Consider the following 26,823-nt stretch of genomic DNA (forward strand, 5'->3'; position numbering starts at 1 on the left):
ACAATTTCTCTGTTCTTCAGAATTTTTCAAAATAAAAGAGGAGTAGGAGGTTGGGCTAGACTGAGAAAATAGGAGAAGGCATCCCAAAAGCAGAGGTGGGTGCCACAAGGATTGGCAGGGGAAATTAGGGGGGCAGTCCTTCGTTGAGGGAGGAGGGAAGTGAGTGGCCGGGGGTTTCCTGAGCCAGATGACACAAGGCCAGGAAGGAGGCTAGCCAAGATCTGGGAGCTCTGAGCAGAGGAGAGGCGGGAGAGGGGGTCTAATGGGAACTCCCAGGGCAGCAGGATGGGGAGCAGTGCTTCTGGGAGAGAGAGCGAGACAGCGACAGAGACGCAGACAGAGAGAGACAGAGAGGCAGAGAGAGGGGGGCTGGAAGCCGGGAGGAGCTGAAGACAGAAAGGGGCCTGCCCAAATGCCACGGGATAAGAGGGACCAAGCAGGGTCTGCCAGCTTGTGCACAGCTGAGTCCTGGCGACAGGTAGAGAGACCAGGTGGGGAGGGGTGTGGCGAAGGTTCATGGGCTTGGACACCAGCTCAGCCCCCTGGCCCCACAGCCATGTTGTGGCCCACGAAAGCACTCCGGCCGGATGCAGTGTGGCAAGGTGGAGAGATGGACTTGGGGGCAGTACAGCCAGGACAGACCCTACATCACCTGGTGCCTCAGTTTCTTCATCTATAAAAGAGGGACAGAACCGTGTCCACCTTATGGATGGTTGCTGCGAGCATTACTGAGTGAGCGGACGCTGGGTGCTCAGAGAGCACAGAATCGACATTAGCTATCACCCTAACAACCCCACGGGCTCGCGTCGGCAAAGCGGAGACGCACAGGTTCCCTTGGGCACTGCAAGTAAAACAGACAGAAGACCCTGCCCTCAAGAGAGACAGATGACACACAAAAGAGGCGGTGAAAATCCATGGACAATGCGCTAGATGGGCTAGGTGGCACGTAGGGGGTGCTATGGAGATGGTAAAGTCGGGGCAGGGAAATGGGGGACCTGGGACTGTCCAGGAAAGGGCTCACTGAAAAGGTGAAACCTTTGGGCAGAAACAACAAAGAGGCGCGGGAGGACGTCTGCCAGACCCTGAGGAAACTGTTCCAGGCAGAAGGAACAGTAGGTGCTAGGTTTCTTGGGCTGAGGCACAACCAGGAAGCCAGAGCGTCCAGTGAGTGAGGAGGAGGGGAGGTCAGTGGGGGAGGGCGAGGGACGGCAGGCTTCTCAGCCCCGTAAGCATCATACTTTGTCTCTGAGTGGCTGGGAGCCGCTGGAGGGCTGGGGGCACAGGAAGGGCATGATCCCAGAGCCATTTTAACGGATCATTCTGGCTCCACCGTTGAGGCCAGAGTGAGGGAACAGGAGCAGGGGCAAAGAAACCAGTCTGGAGGGTCATTTAAGAATCCGGAGCAAGAGGATGGTGTGTCAGACGTGGATGGTAGCAGTGGAGGCTGAGAAGTGAGTGGACTATGAACACACTTTTGAAGGCAGAGTCTGCAGGGTTCCTGACAGAGGATCCCATAGCTCTCCTTCCTGGTTGTTGTGAAGTCTGGAGAAGGGTGGATGCGGGGGGGGGGTCCCTGTTTCTGCCACGCCGCCACAGGCCTGCCCCGCTATAGTGGATGAAGTAGACACTCGATAAATGGGACCGCTAAGATGGATGGAAGGCACCTGACCAGTACCAGCACTCCGCTAAAAGCCTCTCTCTGCAGCCAAGTAAGAAGGGGGTGTCCCTGGGGCCAGCGAGCCCCTCCCCACCAGTCCCTGCCCGGACAGGACCTCAGAGGCCACAGGTTACAGAGAGGGAGCTCACACCCCGGCAAAGATTGATGCCTTTTAAACAGACCCAGAGTGAGAAGGACAGAGAAAGTCAATATTTGTCCGAGCAAGCCAAACAGGCAGGCTCGCCCAGGAATGTGAGGGAGGGAGGCCCAGCACCCGGAGAACATTATTTCAACAGACAGATATTTGGAAACCGTCGCTGTCCTAGATGTGGGGGAGGGGGGTTCATCCAACCCTCGATTCTGGCCAGGGATGGATGGGACCAGGCCCAGCAGAGGGGGGCAGGGGCCTTGGGGGTGAGGGGCGGGTGGGAGGGCGAAGGCAGACTCACAGTCACAGCAGAAGAGCTGGCCCACCGCTTCTCTTGCCTGGAAATTGAGGTTCAGAGAGGGGAGGGGGTTTGAGCCCAAACATCCAGGTAACGCCCACCCTCTCGCCCCCCTCTCACTCCAGCCAATCAGAGCAGTGTAGGGCCCCCAAACCAACCGGTGCCTCGTTTATTTTCACCCCAAAACTCTTGCCCACACCATTCCTCTACCTGCCACACCTTTTAACTCCGATGTGTTCTTCAAAACCCGGTTCAAGGATCACCACCTCCAGGCAACTTCTTGTTTTGAGATAAGAGCTTGAGGCCTGACTCCAGGGAGTGCTGGCTTTGCCAGTTACTGGCTGAACGATCAAGGCAAATCCCTTAACCTTCATAAACCCAGGTTTTCTCATCTGTGACACCAGCTGGTGGGCTGAAGAACGCCCCCCGACGGAGACGTCTGTGTCCACATCCTAATCCCTGGAAGCTGTGAATATGTCACCTTATGTAGTAAAAGGGACTTTGCAGGTGTGATTAACTTCAGGATTTTTAGGTGAGGAGACAATCCTGGATCATCCGGGTGGGCCCAACACGGTCCCAAGGATCCCTAGAAGAGGGAGGCCCGAGGCTCCAAGGGGGAGATGCGGTGGCAGGAGCAGAGACTGAAGTAAGGCCAGCACCAGGAGCAGCGAAATGCGGGCAGCCTCTCTCTATGAGCTCAAAAGGCAGGGAGCTGGATTCTGCCTTCATGGCCTCTAGCAAGCCCCAGCCCTGCCAACGCCTTGACCTCAGTCCAGCAAAACTGGTTTTGGACTTCTGACTCCAGAACTGTAAGATAATAATTTGGTGTTGTTTTAAGCCACTAAATTTGTGGATTACCAAACGAACCCGTTTGTTGTTACAGCAGCAACAGGAAATGAATTCAAATGAGTCTAACACTCACACTTATCCGCAGGGCTCTTCTAAGTACCGAACAGCATTCCACACGGAGACCCCTTAGTGTGGCTTCTGACACAGAGAAAGGGCTCAGGGCTATCAGGTATCTGACCCCTTCATGATCCCTGCCACCTCCCTCTTTACTTTCCTGCTTACATCTCTGTCTGCCCCTGCAGACTGTGAGCAGTTCGAGGGCCGGCCCCCAGCATCAGTCAGGCTTGGGATCTCCAGCTCCGGCACAGAGCAGGTGCTCCACACGTGGCAGGTGACTGAATGAATGTCAGCCCTTGTCTGTAGGCAAGGCGGCTTTAATCACACAGTAGAATCCTAGACAGAGGAAGACAAAATTCTAAAAGACATGGGACCAGGCTTCAGAATCCAAACGCCAGAAGAGATCTTTGGAAATGTTTGGGTCATTCCTACAGGGCAGACAGTGAGATATCCGATCACCCAGCGGGTCCAGTCTCCACTATCAATTTCCAGGCAGCTTCTCCTCAAGGACAGTGTGAGAGGCAGGGCCCAGCGATGATTTCCTATCTGCTCAAGCAGTCTGCGCCTCTGGCTGCTGTCTCCAGGCCGTGGGGGTAGGTGTACCGGCAGCAGGTGCGGGGGGCAGCAGCTGCGGGGGCAGCAGGTGCGGGGGGCAGCACGTGCAGCTGCAGGCTCGGATTATAGTGACGGTGAAGTAGACGGTCACCATGTAATGGCCTTTACCAAGCGCCAGACGTGGTATAAAGTACCTACGTCATTATTTTGTTTCATGCTCAAGTGTCTATTATTATTCCTATTTACCAAGGAAGACATTGAAGTTTTGGCAGGCTACACAATTTGCCCTTAGTCACACAGTGCACAAGTAGTTGGGCCAATACTCTAAGCCCCATCTGTTGGCCTTGAGAGCCCGTTCTTATAACCACCACCCTTCACCACCGATCCAACTTCCGTGTTCTCAGACTGTGTCGGTTCTTCTGTAGAAGCTCACAGGACCTCGGGACAGACAACTTGGCGTACTTGTCTGTGTCCCCATCTAGAGCCACTCAACAAATATTATGTATTAAACCTCCTCTGGGTCAGGATTTGCCCCGTACACTGGGTACAGAGAGGTGACCCAGCCCAGTGGGGACCACAGATCCTGAACAATCACCCCAGGGTGGTAAGGACTGGGGCAGTGGGACACAGGAGGCCACAAGGACCCAGGTGTGGGCATCAGAAACTGATGGGCATCAGAAATAAAGTTTCCTTGGTGACAGCCAAGCACATGGTGGGGGGCAGGGTCCACCCTTTGGAAGGGGCAACTCTGAGCCAAGGAAACCAAATATACAAAGATCCAGAGGTAAGAGCATGATACCTTCAGGAAAACACAGGTCATCTGGGTGACCAAAGGGGAGTGGATGAGGGAGTGACAAAGAGAGAACAGGGGCCAGATGTAGAGCACAGCACGGAGGATGCTCTTGGGCCTGAAGGCAATGGGGCACTACGGAAGGAGTTTAAACAAGGGAAAGACTTGGAGAAATTGTATTATCTTTAAGAAATAAAAATAATATAATAAATATACAACAACAACATCTATCACTTATCCAGTACGTGTTATGTCTCAGCTGCTCTTCAAAGCACCTGACATGGATTAATTTACTTAATCCTTACTGCAATATCATTACTAACATATAACATCCCGAGTTTACAGATGAGGAAACTGTAGCACAGAGAGGTTGAGTCACTTGCCCAAGATCACACAGCAAGTAAGTGGAAGAAATCGGATTTGAACCCAGGCAATCTGGCTCCAGAGCCCAGATGCTCTTATACTGACCTCTCCTTCTAGGAGAAGGTGGCATGAGGACCCCATCAGGGCAAAGCAAAAAGGAATTCTGTGCTAGGCTGCTTGGCAAGCAGGCCCAGCTCTGAAAGTGGGATCCTGCTCTCCACAGGGCTCCAGGCCCAAAGCAGCCAGTTAACGCATCTCCCTTAGACTCACTCTGCCCACCCCCACCACCGCCCCCCCAACACACAGGGCTGCAAGTTCTCAGGGCAGCGCCTTATCATCTTCCCAGATTTTTCTAGGGCTTCTCCCAGCTCCGCTTTTCAGGAAGGCCTTTCCGCTTTGCTGCAGATCCTATCTTCCTGCATGTTTCCTATTAGCAAAGCGATTAGCACTCAGCCATTTGCATAAGCACAGAGGGCCCCCAGCGTGAAGTGAGCCTAACTTCTGCTTGGCTGGAAAGGGTCTCCCTCTACAGAACGTGCCTGGTGCCTTGTCTCCAGGTGGTTCAGTTTCCCCATCTTTAAAAGTGAGGGTACTGAGGTCCCATACTTCACAACCTGCCTTCACACGTGATGATAGGTGATGTGTATGAACGGTGTGCCATCAACATGCTACCAGACATGGGGCTACGACTATTATTGCTGTGATTATCACTGCCATCCAAACAGTCAGTGCAGGCAAAGAAAAATAGGTTGAGTGAAAATTCTTTTTTGTCATGGCCATTCTGAACAGCAAAAAGGAACAAAACCACATTATCCACCAAGAGGCTATGGCTTAGCAGGTGCCAAGCCAGGAACTTCCATATGTTCTCTCAACTAATTCCCACAATTTCTCCATGAGATAAGATTTGTCCCCATGTTACAGTTGGGAAAACTGAGGTGCAGAGATGTGAGGTCATTTAACCAAGGTCACATGCCTTATAAATGGCTTTGAACCCAGGTCTGCCTGGATGCATAAGCCTGGACTTGCTCTGCTGGACCACGCTGCCCCCAGACCCAGGCCTCCTCTGAAAGGCAGTGAAAGCCGTGAACTTTTGTGGAGCTGCCACTCACCCGAGCCTAAGACACATAAGATCGACCACCAGGAAGTATTGTATAAAATAATGCAAATGAGAACGAGCATTTATTAGACTCTTACTAGATGCCAGCGTTCTCGTGAATTCAGTCCTCACAACAACCCCATAAGGTAGGTCATCCCCATTTCACTGATGAGGAAACTGAGCCACAGAGAAGTGGAGTGACTTGCCCAATATTATGTAACTAGGAAGTGGCAGAGCCAGCATTTGAAGCTGGGTGATCTAGCCCCAGATCTTACACCCTTAACCTTAATTCTACATACAATCCTGAAGAGGCTGAGAGGTGAGACTCGTCCCCCTAACACACACACACACACACACACACACACACAGAGTATTCCCAACAATCCAGGCCACTAGGCCTGCTCTGACCTAGGCCCACCTTCTACCGTACAGTCTGCAGGATGTCCCTGGACGAGAAGACCTGGGAGTAGGAACATGCCAAGTGCCAAGGTGCCAGGTTCCCCAGGCTGTGGAAAGAGCCATCCCCAAGGCACAGGAGGTCAGAAAGCCTCAGGGCCCCACTTCCTGTCAGGCCCTGCTGCTACTCAAATCCCATGGGCCTCAGATTGTGCTCATGATATGGGGTCTTGTCGCTGCTTTCTGGACCCCTCACCATAGTACATCTGTTACCCTTTAGAAGGGACTCGGGTATTGGCTTAGCTGCAGGAAAGCAGATATGTGGGGCCACAACCCTCCCTGCACCCAGCAGGCCTGTGTCCCCAGCATTCAGTTGTCGTTGAGGAGTGAGAGTGAGGAGATTCAGCACTTTGAGGAATGCTCCAGGCCCCCCAGTCTTCCCCTTTCCCCATGGATCCTGGGTGTCAGGGCCCTGCTCCTCTTTGCCGGGGACAATCCAGGAGCCAGCAGGCCCAGGAAATGCCCAGCCCTCCCTCCATCCAGTGTCCAGACCTCACAGCCATCCACTCAGCCTCGGCATCCCTCCCAGACTTGAGGGTCCCTGGGAACCCTAACACGGCAACTCCAACACCAGCGGCCTTTGTGAATGACAAAGGCTTCCTAAGACTCTGCTTCCAGGGAGCAGAAAAATTCGCAGTACTGAACCACAGACGGAGGCTCCGTCCACACAAGCAGCCCAGTTTGGAAAAAGGAGAAAAAGAAACTCCTGCAGTGTGACCACAACTGTGGGGAGGTCGCCTGCTACACACTGAGCCCAGAGGCCCAGGCCTGCCTCTTCTCATCACCCATTTGTTCCTCAGGATGGATGCCCACTGGACACAGAAGCCAGTGAACTAAACACAAGCTCAGAATTCTAGCATCTGAGTTCCATCACTGGCTTTCTATGTCACTTTAAGAAGAGCCTTCCCTGGGTGCCTGGGTGGCTCAGTCATTAAGCATCTGCCTTCGGCTCAGGTCATGATCCCAGGGTCCTGGGATCGAGCCCCGCATTGGGCTCCCCCCTCGGTGGGGAGCCTGCTTCTCCCTCTGCTTCTATCTGTGCTCACGCTCTCTCACTGTCAAATAAATAAATAAATAATCTTTTTTTTTTTATTTAAAACATAAAAAAAATAAGAAGAACCTTCCCTCCTGGGGCCCCTGTAAATTGAGGGCTTGGCCCCTGCACATTTCTAGAATTGAAAGATACAGATGTCAAGGGCTCTGGTGCAGCATGGCTCTGCTCTTGCCAACCCCAGATTTGTAGAGAAATACTCCCTCATGGTCAGACATGATTGTATAAGGTGGTTCCTCCCCCATCTCTCACTCCAGTTTGCCCACATCTTGTCCCTCCTGGTAAAAAAAGGAAAGAGGCCTCACTCTGAGCCAGGCTGAGAAAAGACTTACAGGACATTGTGGATCTGCCAGGGGGGTGGACCTGTTGGCTGGAATCCCCAAGACCCTGAGCCAAAGCAATTGTCCCCTTAATTAAAGACATGCCCTGGATTATGGAGGGAGCCAGTGGGGACTGACTCATTTACACTCAGACCATGAGCCAGGCTGTGCCAAGGAGCCTGCTCTCCAGCTCAGTCAGGGGAGGAGGTGGACCTTTTTATGGAAATGGCCTGAGCTTTTCTCCCCTCAGGAAAAACAATCATTTTTTTTCTTTTCGTGTGTGTATGTGTGCGTGCGTGTGCACGCACGTGCACGTGCTTGCGTGTGGAATAAACAAAATGGGATTCTGCTATAAACTCCAAACCAAGAAGTTCAAGATTCATTCTGCCTCCTTCCCTGGGGTTTTTCCTCCTCTCTGGGAGTATGAGTTATGGGGACAGTAGAGGCATAAAGGAATAGGATTCCACAGGTGAAGCTGCAGCTCCCATAACCAGAAGCCTCTGAGATGTTCCAGAAGACAGTGAGTCAAGATGACTAGGAATCACCCCATTCCCAAGGCCCACTCTGCCTCAGACACCCCCAATGCTTCGGTGCCATGCTGTCCTGCCCCCTTCTGAATCTCCCTCTCTAGTCTAGAGAGGCTCAGATGAGGCCCAGATGAGAGGCCTCCCCTCCAGATGTCCCACAACACCTCAAGCTCAGCACCATAGCACTGAACACATCATGTGCCTCCTCAGGGTTCCCTGCTGTCCTGCCAATCACCTCAGCTGGAAAGCGGCTTTCTCCCAGCTCTCTGCCTTACACCACACACCCGGTGGGTCCCCGAGTCCTGTCAGTTCAAACTCCAGCGAGCTCACAGACCCACCCATTCCCTACACACACACACACACACACACGCACACGCGCGCGCGCACACACACGCACGCACATGCTGCCACCCCAGCCCAGGCAACTTGCCAGGGGCACTGCAGGGGCTTCTAAAGGCACTCTCTCACATGGCAAGGGGACTGGGCTAAAACCCAAGTCTGACCAGATCTTCCCCCTGCCGAATGTGCCAGTGCCTCCCCCACAGCCTTGAAGAAGGAGACAAGGCCACTTCCATGGCCTGACAGGAGCTGTGGCCATCTCTGCACCTCCTCCGCTTCATACCCTAATAACTCTCAGCTGTTTGGTGGCTTCCCCATTCCTCACTGCCACCTTTCTGCCTTTCCACTTGCTGTTCCCTCGGCCAGGAATGTCTTTCTCCATTCTCCTCACGTGGATAACCCCCATACACTTCGAGAGATGCATCTCAGGGCCACCACCTCCTTCAGCAAATCACAACCTGATGCCTGGGTTGGGACAGAGTCTGCCCCCACCACCTGCCCCAGCAGAGCCCAGGGTGGCCTCTATCTGAGCACACTGTCTGTCCCTTTTCTGATGGTGTGTCTTACCCTGGGTCTGGTCAGTATCTCCCCAGCACTCAATAGGAAAAGGTTGGCCAAACTGAGCTACACAATTTCAAAGCAAAATAAGGAAAATATGAAGTGAGTTCAGTGAGTTTATATGTTGAGTCAAGAAATGCCCCATGAGCTCTATGTGCCCGGCCTTGTGCCATGTGTATAGGAATTGGCCATTTTAATAGAATTACAGAGTAGAGTTAAGATTGATAAAGTGATATCTAGCAACTAGCAAATGCCAGACCCAGTATTCAGTAAGACCTTGAATGAATGAATGAATGAATGATAAGTGGAGTACTAGAGGTAAATTCCAGCTGCCCTCACCCCAGTGAACCACTGACCATCAAGGAGTGACCAATTTTTAATCTCTTTATTTAAAAGTCATGATTGGAGGGGCGCCTAGGGGGCTCAGTCGGTTGAATGTCTGTCTTTGGCTCAGGTCATGAGCCCAGGTCCTGGGACCAAGCCCTCAGTTGGGCTCCCTGCTCAGTGAGGAGCCTGCTTTTCCCTCTCCCGCTCCCACTTCCCTGCTTGTGCTCTCTCTCTGCCTTCCTCTAGCTCTGTCAAATAAGTAAGTAAAATTTAATAAAAAAGAAGTCATGGTTGGAAACTCCACTTCCCCTCCGTTCTTCTTTACTGTATTTTCCAAACCTTAAAAACATACCTTCTGTGTGACCAGAATCGCTTCTACTCTCTTAGATACTCAATTCATCTTGTTCTTTCTAGGGACGGGGACATCCCGCCCTGTCCAGCTCCTTGCCCCTCACCTTCCTGCTTCACACAGCTAGCCCTGTTTGACCTCACTGAAAAGACTGAGATCCTTCCCTGCTGGCTGAGACAGCCATGGAGAAGGATCCCCTCTCATATGCATCCTCACAGGCCTTAGCTGCAAACCAGGAGATAAGCCAACCTCAGCATTCCTGCCCGTGCTTTCTCTCAGGGAGCCCGCAGTCTGAGAAGGGAGGTGTGAGCCAGCCCAGCTCTAAGGAGAGGGTGATGGGAACCCTAGCTCACACACTCACCACAGAAACAACATCTGTAGCTGTAGTCACAGATAGAGGTGGCCTTGCGGGGCAGGGAGGGAAGGGTCCCTGCTCACCCTGTTCCCAGTGACCCAGGCAAAAGGCTTGCCAAGGGCCTCCTCCCACTGAAAGAAGCAAACAGGAGAACCATGTGTATATTTGCATAATATTTGCATTCAGTTTGCTTCTGATTTACATAAGTCCCTTAGCCTGAGCCTTCTCTGGGACAGTTCTCTAGGTCTGTCCAGTCCTAGAAGATACCAGCCCCTCTGAAGTCTCCTCTCTTGTCTCAGCCCCTCTGAAGTCTCCTCTCTTAGCCTGCCCAAGTCGCCTGCGGAATGGGTTGGGGGCTGGCTTCCCGAGGATCAAGCATGCCAGCCTGGCCAGGGTCCTGTACGAAGACACAGAGCTACGACAGCGCCCAAGGCGGGGGGGAGGGTGGATGGGGAGGTGCCGGCTGGTCTCCGCATGCCTCCTCTCCCCACACCCCTCTCCATCGCACCTTCAGCAAATCACCGGCAATTAGACAAGGGAGTGGGAATCCTGGCTGGGACAGCCAACTCAAGGAAGATTCCGTGAAGCAAGTACAGTTTTCAAGGAAGAGTAAGATGTGAACAGGTAAGGGGAGACCATGGTGAGGGACAGAGGCTGCCTGCCCACAGCAGGATTTAGTTTCTCATTCCACAAAGGAGATAGATGAATAGAAGATGCTGGTGGTGAAGACAGACACATAGACAGACAGGAGAGAGAGAGATGCTAAATGATTGCTAAGTAGAAAATGATAGATAAGAGATACACAGATGACCAAGGATGGCCAGGCGGTGATAATGACAGGCAGATGGACAGATGCTTTGTGCCAGGAGCCAGGAATGCAGTGACAGGCTAAGCAAGCTCCCTCCAGCCAGGGAGACAGAGAAGCAAGCAATTAATTAAAATTCAGAGTGGTGAGTGCTGTGTTAGGGAGACATACAAATTGTTGGAGGAGCACAGAGGAGGGGACTATTAATTCAGTGGGAAAGGTGATGTGGAGAGCCGTGGAAGAGACAGTGTCATGAAAGGGTGACATTTGAACTGAGTGTCCTGAAGGATACACAGAAGGTCGCTAGCAGCAGAGGGCGCAGGGAAGAACACTCCAGCCAGAGGAAACGATCTGAGACACAGCACGACGGTGTGGATAAAATACCAAAAGGCCACGCAGAGGGAGAATTCAAGAAACAGACAATAAGACAACCTCGGGAAAGCAAACCAGGCCAAGGAGGTGCCTAGTACAAGGACAACCTGCAGAGGCCAGAAAAAAACCCTCTGAGCTGGAAAAGGTTACAGATGCTTTGTAGACGCTACCTACGGGTTCAAAGGGACACTTCTAAATTGGAAGGCTAGGGAGATTGGGGTGGCTGAGGTGAAGAAATGATAGGGAAAAGAACTGGTAAAGGATGAGTTGACGGGTGGATGGATGGATGATGGATGGACAGATGGATGGAAAGTTTGATCAATTATCTAGCATATTATTTTTATAAATATCGGCTGAATTAAATTGGTGAATGGCTGGTTGCTGGTGGAGAGATCAGCATAGATGGTGGAAGAAAGGAGGGAAGGAAGGAAGGGAGGAAAGCAGGCTGCCTGAGGAGGTGAAGGTGGGCAAATGGATGGCCTGGGTGAGGGAGAGGCGCTTACTCATCCATAAGGAGACCTAGGAAAAGTGAAGATTGGTAGGGAAGACAATTCCTCACCTTGAGGGAGATGTAGAGATCCTATGAATGACAGTGGTGATAACAAAAGTTCATCTTTTTTTAATAAGGATTTTATTTATGTGACAGAGAGCACAAGCAGGGGGAGCTGCAGAGGGAGAGGGAGAAGCAGGCTCCCCACCGAGCAGGGAGCCCAATGCGGAGCTCGATCCCAGGACCCTGGGATCAGGACCTGAGCCGAAGGCAGACCCTTAACCCACTGAGCCACCCAGGGGCCCCACAAAAGTTCATCTTTGAAGATAACTCTTACATTTGCAAAGAATGCCTACCTCTTCGCTTTGTTTCACTGGACTTTCTCAGAGATGTGAAGCTCAGGTTTGACACTTGTAACTGCCTCAGCTAGAGGCTGAAGAGCCATAGGCACAGGATTTCCTGAAGTGAAACCCAGCACACTCGGCGAACTCCGGCTCTAGGGACGGTGTGACAACAGAATGGAATACCTGTCAGAGGTGTTGTCCCGGAGGATCCGGGAGTGGCCGTCAGCCTGGCTCAGTCCACAGCCAGCCAGTGACAGCACAGGTCTGACGCGCAGGCACCCTCTGGATCAGGCTGAGGAGAGCACGAGGGCGGAGTGAGTGAGTCACAAGGGCACATGAAGGGACAAGAGGCGCGCACACACACCTTAGACAGAAGCCACACAGAGGTGCCAGTCCAGGTGAGTCTGATGCAACCAGAGCTCGGCAGAGTGCACTGCGTTGGGGGCGAGGGGGGGCTTCCTGGAGGAGGTTACACCTACACTTAGGCGAAGACTGGTGTCCTTCGCCGAGACAAGCACGTCAGAGGAGGCGCAGTTTGGTGAGCGAGGTAGAGGAGGCTGAGGGCACGTGGAGCTGGGATATTATAAATTCAGTTAGGGGCCCACTGATTCTGAGGTTGCCCTGTCTGTACTTCCATTTGTGCTGTTCTTGCCACCTGAGGGACCTGCCCCTTCCCCTTCCTTCCGTCTACTCCATCTACCTGAAAACCTTCCCATCCTGGGAACATCCCAGGGGTAAAGATGAGCCAGTAAGGGGTGACCAGGGCCCGTGCTCTGGAAAGGCACACCCACAGCTGGAGGGAGGAGGCTGCACCACATGACAGCTCCCGCCGGAGGTCGCGTGTCCTTCTGCACATCTTGGGCCAGCTTGGCCGCCTTCCCCTCTGCCTCTTCCCCAGGCTTCCCAGTCAGTGAGCCCCGCTGCCCACATTCCCCAGCTTGCCTGGCCTCATTGGGAGGGAGACAGGTCTCCTCCATCCACAAGAAACGAGGTTAGCTGTGTGACCTCAGTCAAGTCAGGAACCTCTCTGGGCCTTGATTTCTTTGCATATAACACAAATTTAATAACCCCAGTCCTTCCTACCCCATGGTGCTCTGATGAGAACGGAATGAAATGCAAATTGTCACCCGCAATACATCTGTTAAAGGTAAAGGTATATGACGTAATTACATTAAGCAGATTTTTCATTTTCTTCTCTTGGCTTGTGGTAGTTTTTAATGTTTTTACAGTGAAAAAGAATTACTTATTTAATAAGGTCAGAACACTAAAGTTTGAAAAAAAACTATTCTCAGGGATTGAGAGAAGTTTAGTGTTTCAAAATTCGACAGGGGCACTTCCTGTTGTGCTAGTCCGTGTGAACCATCATTCCTGTCACCGTCATCATCCTGAGTGCGGACCCTCATCCTCGCCTCACAGGGGAGGAAAGGGAGACCCACGGACACCAGGTAACTGGGCTGGACACAGCTAGCCAGCTACCCGCCGAGCCAACACCTGGTGGTCTCCACGTTGCAGAACAAACACACTTTTGTGTGACATCTTCCTGGTGTGGACAGGGCTGACATTCAATTTTTGGTTAGCATGTGTGTCCAACTGCCACGTACCTAAATAGATATACAGTGAAACCTCAGCCATCTCAGACCTTTGATGAACACACTCATCCAGACACCCGAGCTTCTGAATAGCTACAAATTTAAGGATCAACTTTTTAAACACCTTTAGGTCATTCTTAGGAAATTGTTCTCTAGAAAGATGCCACTCCTCCCTGACCCCTTCATCAGAGTATACGGAAAGTGAGTTAGCCTTTTCGTAATGCCTAACAGCAGCCATTCTGATCCCAGCTGTACCTGAGTGTATGTAAGGAAGCTCATCACATACCTTTCTTCTCTGACGTCCATTTATCTCAATAAGAACAATCATTAAAAAATAATAATAATAAATCAAAAAAAGAACACTCATAATAACTAACATTTATTGAGCACTCGCCACATGAATCGTTCTAGGTGTGAACTCGTGTCATTGTCCTACCTCTGGGAGGTAGATGTTGTCACTCTTGCTCTACAAAGAAAGGGAGGCACCAGAGTCTCAGTAACTTGCTCAAGGTCAGAAGGCTGGCCGGCCGTGGGGTCAGAATGTGACTGTGTGTCTTCCAGCCCTGGCTTGCAGGGCCTCATCTTCCCAAGCCCCCAGAGGAGCTTGATGGGCAGAGATGCCTACACCCCGCCCAGCCACAGCCTCGGAGAGAGCACAGCCTCCTGCAGAAACTCCACACAGCCTTCCACAGGCCGCCGGACGCTTCATGGAAACTCTCTTTTCTTCCCAGCTCCTGGCTCTTGCCACAGCTTAGGAAACTTAAAGATCCTCATTCCTTCTCCTGTCGGCCCTCCGGCCCTGCCAGTTCTGAACTTTATACCTTCAGCCCATTTCTGGCTCTTGACAAATGGAAAACAAAATCATTCTTAGGATTGATGCGTGTGCGTGTGCGCACGCGCACACGTGTGTGTGTGTGTATGTCTGCCCATAGAAAAAAGTGACATTTTTGGCCCTTTCCTCAACTCCAGTTGCATAACACTGGAAGAGTGAGGGGCTGGACAGAACCTCATGGAGGTGGCCACAGCCCCCTGCCCACCCACCCCATCCTGCCGTGTGCCACGCAGCGAACCCCTCTGCTGCCCCAGCCTTTCCCCTGCCCTTCTGCAGGGAATTACTGTCGCAGCCTCAACTCCAACCTGGAAAATGTAGCATTCCTGCCCACCTTCCAACCTCATCGCCCACAACTCCCTGGCACAAACCCTTTTTTCCAGACAAACCAGGCTCCTCATTGATGTCAACACATGCTTCATGCTTTCCTACCTCCGTGCCTTTGCCCACACGGCTTCCCCTCCAGGACGGCCCTCCCTTCTCCTCTCCCTGCATCCAAATCTCCCATCCTTCAAGGCCCTGCTGGAGACAAGTACTCGTCAAGCCTGACTACTACCTACTATGTGCTGCAGGGCTGGGGAGACCGTGATGAAGAAGGCAGGTGGGTTCGCTGCCCTCAAAAGAGTCATTACAAAGCAATGGCACAGGAGTGCCTGGGAGACTCAGTCAGTTAGTTAAGCGTCCGACTCTTGATCTCAGCTCAGGTCATGACCTCAGGGTGGTGAGATGGAGCCCTGTATGGGGCTCTGTGCTCAGTGTGGAGTCTGCTCAAGATAGTGTTTCCTTCTCCCTCTGCCCCTCCCCCCACTTGCACTCGGTCGCGTGCGCTCTCTCTCCTCTAATAAATAAATAAAATCATTTTTTATTTATTTTTTTAGATTCTTTTTTTTTATTCATGAGAGATGGAGAGAGAGAGAGAGAGAGAGAAGCAGAGGGAGAAGCAGGCTCCCAAGGAGCAGGGAGCCCGATGCGGGACTCGATCCCAGGACCCTGAGATCATGACCTGAGCCGAAGGCAGATGCTTAACCATCTGAGCCACCCAGGCCCCCTAAAATCATTTTTTAAAAAAGCAATTGCACAATTACGAATGGTGAGAAGCTTCCCTGTTCCACCTCTGCTCACACCCCCTCTGCCAAGGGGCCCACTACCATTGCCTGGTGGCTCTCAATAATAATGTCAGTCTCTCCACTTCCACCACCATCTCCATTTATGAGATTCTCGCAGATCTTTAAGGTTTTCAGCCAATGCCCACCTCCTCTGGGGAATCTTCCAGAATCCCCTATCAGATGCAATTACTCCCTCTGAACTTACCCCGTCCCCACCCCGCCCCGCCCATGCTGGTTTAGGTGCACCCTCTCCATGGGCAGCCCTGTTCTGAATCTCATCACTGCACTTACACAGTGGATGTAATCCCTGATCCTCACAGCCGTGGGGCCTCTGACCACAGTCTCTTTCCACTTAGTCCCGTGTGCCATACAGAGACCATGATGTTCTGTGCGTTCCATGTCTTAGCTAGTTTTGGAAGCACACCAGTGAAGCCATGATGCTTATAGGGCCCGTCTGATGTTGCAATGTGCTGCTGGTCAAGCCTTAAATGTCTCAATGTTAACTGCACAGATCTAGAAGTCTGTGCTGAGCAGGGTCATTCTTATGATTAAAATCAGATCATTTTCAATTTTTTAAATTTTTCTCAGAACTATGATCTTAGTTTTTTGATATCTTTTTAATAATGTGTATGTGGGTTGCTTAACAGACAAAACATTGTGTGGTGAACAGACCCAGCTTCAAGCAGCAAAAATCATCCTGCCATTTCCTGCCCCCAAAAGGGTTCCGGAATTGGAACAATGAAAATGTTTTTATTAATGACTCTTGTTCAAAGATAATTTGGTAGGACAAGGTAAACTCAGTGAGGAAAAGGCCACATCAGGGTAAGGCAGTGTTCGTTCTAGAGTAAAAGGAGGAGAAAGCTAAATCAAATTCTGTAATTATGACAAGCCAAGGAGGGGACGGTATCTCACAAAGATAATGAAAATTGAGTCCAAGATGCAATCCTCGTGCCTCAAAATTCTTGAAGAAACTGTTGGATTGTCCTGGGGCATTAGTGCCTCAGGGGAGGCTACCTGCCCCCCGCCCCGCCCTGGTCCTGTCTGAAACAGAACTGAGGGGCATGTGAGCTGGTGGGACAGAGAGAAGTCTTTGTTGCTGAGAGAAGGGGTGGTGTAGTGTTGCAGCCAGCCCATCCTTCTCTCCTACGACAATCCCACGAGATGACCACCCTGGCAGCGGCGGGGAGGTGTGCCCGGGCAGCCCTCTGCCACGCCCAGGATCATCTGCTCTACTCAGCTCATTGCTTTAGCAGCCACTGTCCCAGGTGGCAGGGCACTGGGTTCTCACATCAGAAGGGCAGGTCTCACGGTCCAAGGACTCACCTCCCTCAGTAGCCTTGTGTTGGGAACCCTCCACACCCATATCTACAGGCAGAGAGCACTCAAGAATCATCCAACAGACCTGTGACCAAAGTTCCAGATGTCACGGAGGAGCGGGACACAGCTGGAAGCCCCGGCTTCCTCTAAGATGGAAAGACTCCCTCCTGCTGCTATCAGCTGGGTACCCGCCCAGGGCACAGTTGCCACCATCACCACCAGCAGGACTTCTCATGGGCAAATCAAAATACAAAAGCCAATAATTGGAAGAGAAATAGGACCACTCACAGAGCATTCAGAAAGAGGTCCTTCTGGAGAATGGGAAGCTCTAGAAGGTCACAATCATTATTATTAATTGTTATCATGATTATTGACTTGAGAAGGAACAGAGAGATTCACTGCATCCTCACAAAAGAAAGCAAATGGTCTGGTGACCAGCCAATGTCTTGAGCCATGAAGAATGGGCTGCCAGGGAACTTGGTCCCTTCCATCTCGCCGGGAACCTCCTTCCTCCAGTGGATTAACCAGGAAACGCTGAACATGGTGCAGGAGGACACCCACAATAAAAGCAGTGCAATGGCAAGACCTAGAAGGATCTTGTGATAACTTTCCATAGAAATGCAGGAAAATTACAGTATATGATAATATACCCAGTTCTTCTGAATAAAAACAAACACCTGCAAGGGTATATATAGTTCAGTGGGTGATCAGAATACCGGTGCAGATAACGCATCAATCCCTCTTTCCCAAAATTAAAACAGGATCTCAAAAACAGTAGAGGCTAGATGAAGTCAAGTCTTGATAGCTATTAAACCTGAAGGTGAGTGTAGATGGGGGTTGGTTGTACTGTTCTCTCTACTTCTGCATACGTTTGAAAACGCTCATAAGAAAAAGCTCTTAGCAAGCGTTCCCCCAGATTCAGAGGTTTCTTACAGCTACTGCTTCTACTTTTTAAACACTGTTGAAGTCTTTGTGGTTTAGGACCACTGATTACATCAGGCTTAGAACTACCCTCTTTGTAGTATATGCAAAATAAAGGCTCTTGTGTGGCTGCAGAAAAAAGAGGAAAGGGAGGGAGGGAAGGAGAAGGGAAGGGGAGAAGGGGGAAGGGGAGGGCATGCGCAGAAGGCGCATGAGCCAGGTTCCCATCCCAGCTCCTCCACGCTCTAGCTGTGTGACTCTGGGTAAGTGTGTGATACTCTCTGTGCATAGATTTCTTCTTTTGGAAAATTAGGATATTGTCGCCCCACAGGCTTCTTGTAAAGCTATAATTAAATAATAAACGTTGAGTACTTGGCACATAGTAGGCACTCATGAAATCCTGACTATGACTACTTTATAAAGATAAGTACTTCACAAAAGAGACACATTCAGGAAATTCTGTGCTTTACAAAAGAATTCACCACAGGGTCCCTTTAAGCCCCCAGCCCTGCTAGTGCATTTTAAAAGGGGTTGAGTTTGCAGAAACCCATTTACACATGACTTTTCAAGGCACTAATGAAGGCAGCAGATCTACGGAGAGAGCTCCCTGGGCAGACTCTCTCAGATCCTGTCCAGCAGGATTCCCTGAAAGACTGGAGACGAAAAAGCGTCTTCTCTGAAAACCCACAAAGACCCACTGGCTGCCCTCTGGGAAGCCTTTTTTCCATGCATATTTGGAAGGGCTGTGGTATCTCCAGCTATGGGTCTAGGCTTACGAAGACAATAGCAACAGGCTAAGAACATTCGCTAACATTTATTGAGGGCTTCCTACGTGAGAGACACTGTGTTAATTCCCGTGCATTATCCTGCACAGGGTAATAAAAGCTAATGCCTGTATAACCACAACAAGGGCTTCCAGGTGAAAGAAAAAGCGCTTCCTATAATTCTCACAAAGATCTTACAGGGTATTATGATCTCTATTGGTTGGTTGTTTTTTTCAGATAGAGAAACTGAGGCACAGAGTAGGTAAGTCATTATGCCCGAGGTTACCCAGCTGTAAATGATGGATTATGAGAACCAGCCTCGCTCCGAAGCCCACCCCATCACAGAGCCCCTGCTGCATGCCCCACGCCCCCTCCCCACCGGCACTCCATCCAGCAGAGACAGGACTGCGGGGCAGAGGGTCCCCTCGGGAGGCACTGCCCCTCCTTCTGCCCCCTCCCCATCTCACTTAGCCCTCCACAAGCTGTTGTCAATTGCAGTGAAGTATTTACAGCAACCAGCGACCGCTGCCACCTCTGGCCACGTGGGCTATAATTTGATGCTCAAGCTGTTAACCAGCCGCTTTTGAGCACTGAGCTCTTCATACATGAGTGTCTCTCCCAAGAGCCAGGCTGGCTGCCTCTCGGCTGCTCCTGACGCTTGCACACCTCTCCTGCTGGCCCCACCATGCACACATGTGCACACACGCCAAATACGCCATCACACACAGACAACTCCTCACGTGCAATTTTCGCCACGAAATGATCCGAGTTCACTGTTCAGAACGCACCCCCCCCAACACACATGATGTGCAGCGGACTCCCAGCCCACCCCATGCACACACCTCCTGCCATCCACACCCAAGACACTACAAAGATAACAGCTGAGGATATTCCGTGTAAAGCAGGAGGCACACGGGACCAGTCGCTCATCGTGCCTGTCCCATATATATTCCCACAAAATATGTTCTCCCCGCATAATTATTTATGGGGAAACTATCCACACACTCAGCTCTGCATGACTGTAACCGGAAAAATACTGAATATGTATCTTCACTTACTTGTGCTAAATGCAACTGTCACCAGGATGTACGTGTATCTGATCATTGTTTTACCTAAGTGGTGGATATACAGGGAAATTCATTGTTCTCTCTACTTCTGCGCATGTTTGAAAATTCATCCTGGGGCATGTACCTGAATCCTTGACCCTATGCCTGTGTATGCCGGGGAGCAGGATAGGAGTTGAGTCACATTAGCACATCTGCCTCTATGTGTCTGTTTGTACAAAACAGACCCGGCACTTTGGCTCTGTTGCTGGCCCTCTCCCCAGGGAGCCTTTGCAGCGTGGGGCTGCCCTCCGCTTAACTAGCCAAGAGCAAACACATCATGGAAACCAGATCCCCACACCACCCTCCGTGAATGTAGCCATGGAGAGGGGGCGGTTGTGAACGCGGCAAGGGAGCAGGAGAAAAGGCAGGAAAATGAGAGGGAATGAGGGCTCTGAGGGCAGAGGAAGAAATGGGGCCCATCAGCCCAAGGGAGAATACATTCAGGAACGTGGGCTCATCCGTGACCAGCAAGGAGATGGCCCAGAGCACTGGAAGCTGACCGATCAAGGGTCTGAGGAGGACACAGGTCTCCAGCCCCTCTGAGGCCCTCTGGGTCCTCGTGTCTATGGGGACAGGGATCAGCCTTAGCCCTCTCCAGGGAGGTTCTGAGGTAGGGGCGCCTAGGAGAGCCCATGGGTGTAGACACCAGAGCGAGCCTGAGCTGATTTCAGACTGGGCACAGAGATAGGCCAAAAGGCTCAACAGGGAAAGAAAGACAGGGAAGAAGGAGGGAGGGTAGAAAGGATGTCTGAGTCCTCGGGATGAGAAAACTGAGCCCACAGGAGACCTAAGCTGTGCTAACAGCTTCAGGGACAGGAACTCTTACAGCAGGAGCCAGGTAAGGACTCAGGGCCAGGGTCACTCCCACAGCTTTCACAAGCCACTGAGGAAAAGCAGGTCCTGTCCAATGTGCCTCTAAGCTGCTGCCAGTCCTCAAGGACACCTTCCCCGGAGGCCCCTGGGCTGTGCAGGGCAGGGGCACAGGTGAGCGTACCTCCCTCAGCCGACCCTGCAGCAGGACCCGGCTGCAGACCCAGTGAGAAGCAGGAAGCCGGTGGGAGAGAAGGAAAAGCAAACCTGAGTGGGGGCAAGTGAGCAGATGGCCCCCTGGTGCCAGAAGATCGGAGTTCAAGTCCTCCTGCTATGTACAGGGCAGACCTGCAACAGCCATGAGACTTCTCTGAGTCTCCTCTGGAAAACAGAGGCTGCAAATGCCCATCTCAAGGCCCTCTGAGAACTAAATAAGACCTCTGCCCTTGGGCTGGGAGCACTCATCTTCTCTGTGGGGATGGAAAGGCTTTCTAGGGAGGTCTCTGAGCCTCCTCATTTTTCAAGATTGCCAGAAGGGGAGAAGTCATAGGACCCAGGATGGAGATGACAGCGAGCGGTTATCTGCCAACATGGAGATTTTATTATTAATACTTACATATGCTTCTGTGTCCTGCTTCATCCCACAGAGGATGTGAGGTGGCTGAGAGGGAAAAATCCCTGACAGACCAACTGCAGGACAGACAGGTGGAGAGAGGAATGAAGACAGAAGCAAGAAGAACGCAAGAGAACCCTAGGGAAAGAAAAGTCCTCCATTCAGCTGCTCAACTCATTTACTTACTAAGCATCTGCTGCGTTTAATTTCAGGTGACCTTACCCAGGGATAGAAGTATGACAAATGTGAGTTTATCCCTTTCCCTATTCCTTTCCTCCTGCACACACAGCTAGAGACTATTTCCCAGTGTCCCTTAGAGTTGGGTGAAGCCATATGGTTGGGTTCTGGCCAAGGAAATTGGTCAGAAGTGATATCTGTCACCTGTAGACCGGGCCCTCTAAAAAAAAAAAATCTCCCCCAGAATTTCCTGATCGCTCTCCTCCTCTGCATTTAGAAGATCCCTGGAGGATGCCAAGGACCTAGGACCAGGGTCCACAACCCACAAGGGGTCAATGGTAGAATCTGGTACATGGAAGTTCCATAAATTTAGCTGGGAAAAAATATATCTTTATTTTGACATAGCTCTGAACTGAAATTCAGCATTTTACTCAATTATGAAGGGAGGCCAAAAACCACAGCAGTTTTCCCTGTACCTGTAATTTTGCCACCCACAGAAATTGCAGGTATTTTTCTACACCGTGTTCAGTTGTTGCAGAAATATCAAAAGGTCATTTATACTAAGAACACTTTGAAATTGTACTGTTAACCCCAGTGCAATTTTTTTATTTAACTTGTTATGTTATTATCAGGTCAAAATGTATTCCATTGTTTTATCACACATACTATTATATCACAAAACTTAAAAATATTTTGATACTTGAACTTCAATATAATTGGTTTCTTTTGTAGTCCTGTGAACTGGATTTTATGCATTGACAAATCCTTAATCTTAGGGGTTCGTAGGCTTCACTAGTCTGCCCAAGGGGATCCATGGCACAAAAGAGATGGGAACTCCTCCCCTAGAAAATGATGGCACCCCAAGAGAGAAGGCCTTGGGTCTCTGAATGATTGTATGGAACAAAGTATCCCCCACCCACTCCCACCACCAGCATTTGGATTATGAGAGGGATTAAAAAAATCTTTATTTGTTAAACTCCTAAGACTACTAAGACTTTGAGAACACTTATAATAAAGAGGGGAATCCTTGTGACCACAGTAGGAACACGGGATAGACCTCTCAGCCTAAGTTCACTGTTCACAAAGGATGGAATTCCCAGGATGCCCTTCCCTCACACCCAACCTTTTACTGTAGCAATTCTCCCAAACCTTTAAGGCCCAGCTCAAATGCCACTTCCTCCAGGAAGTCTCCTGGGCCTCCTCTCCCCTCACAGAATTTATTGGACCTGACCGGAAGCACCAAGCACCAGCCACATCAGACTGTGAGCTTCTCCAAGGGTAGGCAGTTGCATAAATTCCCTCTCTGTTCCCCACCTACACCCCACTCCTACAGTGAGCCCAGTCCAGGGGTGCCCAGCCCCAACAGGGCCAGTAAATACTTGCTGCATGGGAGGCAGGTGGGTGGTCAGAGAATGGTGCGTCTAATTCACCTCTATTCCCTCAGCCTGGTCCAGGTGCACACAGAGTCAGCATGTTCAAGGAAAATATGTGATGGGGGGCGGTGAGTGCTTTCCCACATTGAGGCTGTGAGTGCCCTTCTCAGAGATTATCTCTGCCCAATCTGCATTTTACACCAAAATATCTCATCCTCTAGGTCTCTGCCGTTTGGGTAGCCAGATGAGACTAGAAGTCAGGAAGGAGTTAAAAACAAGATGTGTCCTCTGGACCCCACTGGAAGATACCTCCGGTGGGTCCTAGCTGAGTCCCCTCTTTGTCCACACCCTTGAAAGCCACGCCCTCCACCCATCCCCCTTCCTCTCCCAGCCTGTCCCACCCCCAGTAAGCATTTGGAGCCTCTGCCCTTGGGCTGGGAGCACTCATCTTCTCTGTGCAGCTCTGGAAGCCCAGCCCTGCTGCCTGAACAGACACTGCTCTGTGGGAGACTGGGGATGGCGGGAGAGGGTGCTGAACAGCCCAAGATCCTTTTGTAATGGGGATGAAATGACCTTGAGTAAAGGCCCGTCCTCCCTTCAGGATATCTTACTACACTGGGGCTCAAGGCCCCCAGATCCTGCCCTGGGTACTACTGTGCACACTCCCTCTCCTTGCCACCCTGGGCACCAGAGACCATTACTGCTCTATTAAGGATCAGACTTCTGAATAATATTAACTCTGCTTGTCTCTGGGAATGTGACCCACTTTAGAAACACTTCCATGGTTGATTCATTTACTCATGTGCCAGGCCTTGTGCTGTGTGCTGGGAACAGTGGGGTGCACTAGATTCATCTCCTGCCCTCAAGGAGCTCCCAGTCTGGTGAGGGAGGTGGAACAGTAAGCAGAAAGTAATATGCCATGATAAATTCTTTAAAAGCTCCAGGGGTGGCAGGAGCCCAGAGGACAGGCTCTAAGCCCAGGCTTGGGGAATAGGATGCAGAGGAGAGGGAAGGCTTCCTGAAGGAGGTGACACCTGAGCTGGGAGTGAACCAAATAGAAACGGGGTGAAGGGACAAGCAGATGCACGAAACAGAGAATCACTGGCTCTTGGGCTTATCAAAGGGTAGACTCATAGACTCCTAGAATCATTCTTTTAATGAACAGCTATTTATTGTGCCAGAAGCCATGCTAGGTAAAGAGATTTCAGAATTGAAGGGATCTCATATCCCAAAGCCAGCCTGGCTTCCATACCCTACTCTTAAGAGGCAGACTGCCTCTTCCAACTCCAAGGGCCTGGGGAGAAGAAAAGAAGTCTAAAGATGCCCAGGGTGTCAGAATATAGGGTGAACCCCACCTGGTGGTGTTCAAAGAGCTCTCTGGGATGGACAATGGCTGTGAACTCTGGCTCCCTGAGCTGCCGTGACCAACAATCCCAATAGTCAGAGCTCTGTTACCTGGAATCTGAGTTGAACAGGATGGAGTTTGAGTTTATGGCTACTGTCCCAACCGGTTCCAGGCTAGCAGAGTTGAGGAGCGTTTCACCTCCAAATTACATTCTTCAGCTCTTCTCAATCAAAGCCCTAGCTATTCTTCCCTCAGAGCCCATATTACCCTTTTAATCAGATACGAATCTGTGTGTCTCTTCCTCTCCTCTTCTAGATGATCACCACCCTGAGGCCAGGAACAACATCTGTTTTATTTAGCACAGTGTCCTCAGTGCGGGGCAGAGACCAGGCACAAAGCAGTCATAAAAGACTCCTGAAAGGAATTGAGACTGACAGGTGGATGTAGGTAGAAGGGTGGAAGGACATTCCAGCAGATGAGGGCAGCCTGGTGATGAGCTCATGTCATTTCCCCAATGGGGACACTGGGCCCAAGAGAGGGTGGAGTGGCCCCAAGACAGAGCTGCCAGTGTATATGGAAGGCGGCAGGGTGCAGCCAGGCTTGTTCCCGGCCTGGGAACACAGACACAGAAAGGCATGGCCCTGGTCCCCAGGATGCCCCAGTCTCCTCAGAATCAGTTCCCTTTACAAACCCTCCTTCCCCACCCTCAGCCCCCTTCTCGGTCTTGTAAGCTCCTTGTCTCAGGGCTGCCAAACACGCGCAGCTTTCTCTTCAAACGCAAGTCCCAGAACTGGCCTAAAGGGCCAGAGGGTAGGAGCGACGGAGCGGCGACCAGTGGGGGGGGGGGCGGGGAGCCCTGCTTTGGCGCCAGATCTAGGGGACTTCCAACAAGGACTGGACAGTCTTGGCATCTAACCTCTGCCGGTAAGCCCTAAGAGCGAGAGCACAGAGCCAGCCGGGTTAGCCCAAGCGCATCCGCTAGCAGGAGGTGGCACGAGATGGACCCCCCCCTCCGCCCCCGGCCCCCAGCAGTTTAGGATCACGCCCGGAGCGCAGAGTCAGGCCGGCTCAAAGCTGAGCCGCCCCGGTGAGCGTGGGGTCATCCCTTTTAGCCAGAGGCCGGCCGACTTTGCAGCTAGAGCGTCCTGGTTTGCAGAACCAGCCTCTAAGGGAGGGTCAGACCCGGGCGGGGCGGGGTCACCGCGGTTAGCGCCCCAGACGCTCCAGGTACTTTGGGGCCAGCGGCGCCCCCAGGTGGCAGGGCCCCGCCGGCGCTCGGGATCCGGGTCGGGCAGGGTTTCTGGAACCTCGCTCCTCTCACCCTCGGTCAGGGAGCCTCGGTCAGGGAGCCTCGGTCAGGGAGCCTCGCGGACTTGGTCTCCGGCTTCGCCTTTCAGGAGTTTCTTCTGCTTCTGAATATTCTTTGCAATATTCTTTGGAGCTCTTTCTGCTCACAGAATGCAAGTGGGTGCGCGAACGCATCTGAGAGCAAGAATCCTAGATACAAGCGCAGAGGTGACACGTCCGGCCCCAGCTCCAGGGGAAGCGACAACAGAGCCCGGCCCCTCCCTTCCGGCCCTGCCCATTCTTCTAAGTCTGTCTGCCGACACCCACTCTTCGGATGTGTCTCTGGGAACAGCCATTCGACCCCTCAGACACCTGCCAGGCTTTTGGGTGCTTCTACTACAACGCCACAAAATCTGCAGTTCTCCAGTTTGGGCCTTGGGCAGGGACACTGGGGAGGGGGTTCTCCACAGTCCCTTCCCCACTCTGGCTTTAGGACTGTTCTCCCTACACCACCACCTGCACACGTTCCAGGTCTCCAGCTCCTGTGCAGTGCCCTGCCTCTCTTGCCTCCCCCTAAACACTTGAAAATTCCCCCAGAGGTTCCCAGAAAAAGGGGGGACAGGGTGAACAGGGACAAGAAACTTCTACTCCGTGCCACCCTATCCCTGTGCCAGACACACATCAGACAGGGCTGAGAGCTCAGTGGGCTGCCAGGTGGGAAGCCACCTTCACATTCACCCACACTCCCGATCTTCCACAAAGGAGACAGCTTCATGCAGAACAGAGGAACTGAGGCATCCACGGACCCTTGGCCACCTGTCTCTGGCCCTGCCAGAGGAGGAGAAATCCCAGGGTCTTGGGTGGAAGCCCCTGGGGTCAAGAAAGGAGGGAGCCAAGTCCTTCCCCTGCCCGTTGTAGCTGAAGCCCCAAGGAGACAGCCACCGGGTCTGTGTCTCTGGAGTCCCAGCATAACCTGTGGTGGGCTAGTACTGTCCCATCCTGTACCCTTGCTGCAGAGAGAGCCAAGGAGGAGTGAGAACTCCAGCAAACTAGAGGGAGCAGCTGGGCGGAGCTACTGACCCTGGACTCAGAAGCTGGGTCCAGACTAGCATATTCTAGCTCCATTTCTCAGACAGAGAAACTGAGGTTCGGTGAGGGTGAGAACTACTGGCCCAATATCACAAGAGAGTCAGCACCCTGGCTGGAATCACGACTCCTCTCTCCTCCTCCCCTTCTCAGCTGCCAGTATTAGATAATTAATCATCACAGGGCAGGTACTAAAATGAAGACTAAGAAGGAGGAGGAAAGAGGCACCAGATCTCTGGTACCTTCCAGGCTAAGTATAACTCAGAATCCTTATTGCTGCATGCCTCTCGCGCACACACTCTCTAACACCCTCCCCCCACCCATCCCTGCCACACACACACACACACACACACACATACACACACACACAGGCCAACACTCCCCCAGATCTCTA

Source organism: Eumetopias jubatus, unplaced genomic scaffold (genome assembly GCF_037043125.1).
Source record: "Eumetopias jubatus isolate StellerSeaLion01/CBP00866 unplaced genomic scaffold, mEumJub1_p1.0 scaffold_4, whole genome shotgun sequence".
Classification (NCBI taxonomy): domain Eukaryota; kingdom Metazoa; phylum Chordata; class Mammalia; order Carnivora; family Otariidae; genus Eumetopias; species Eumetopias jubatus.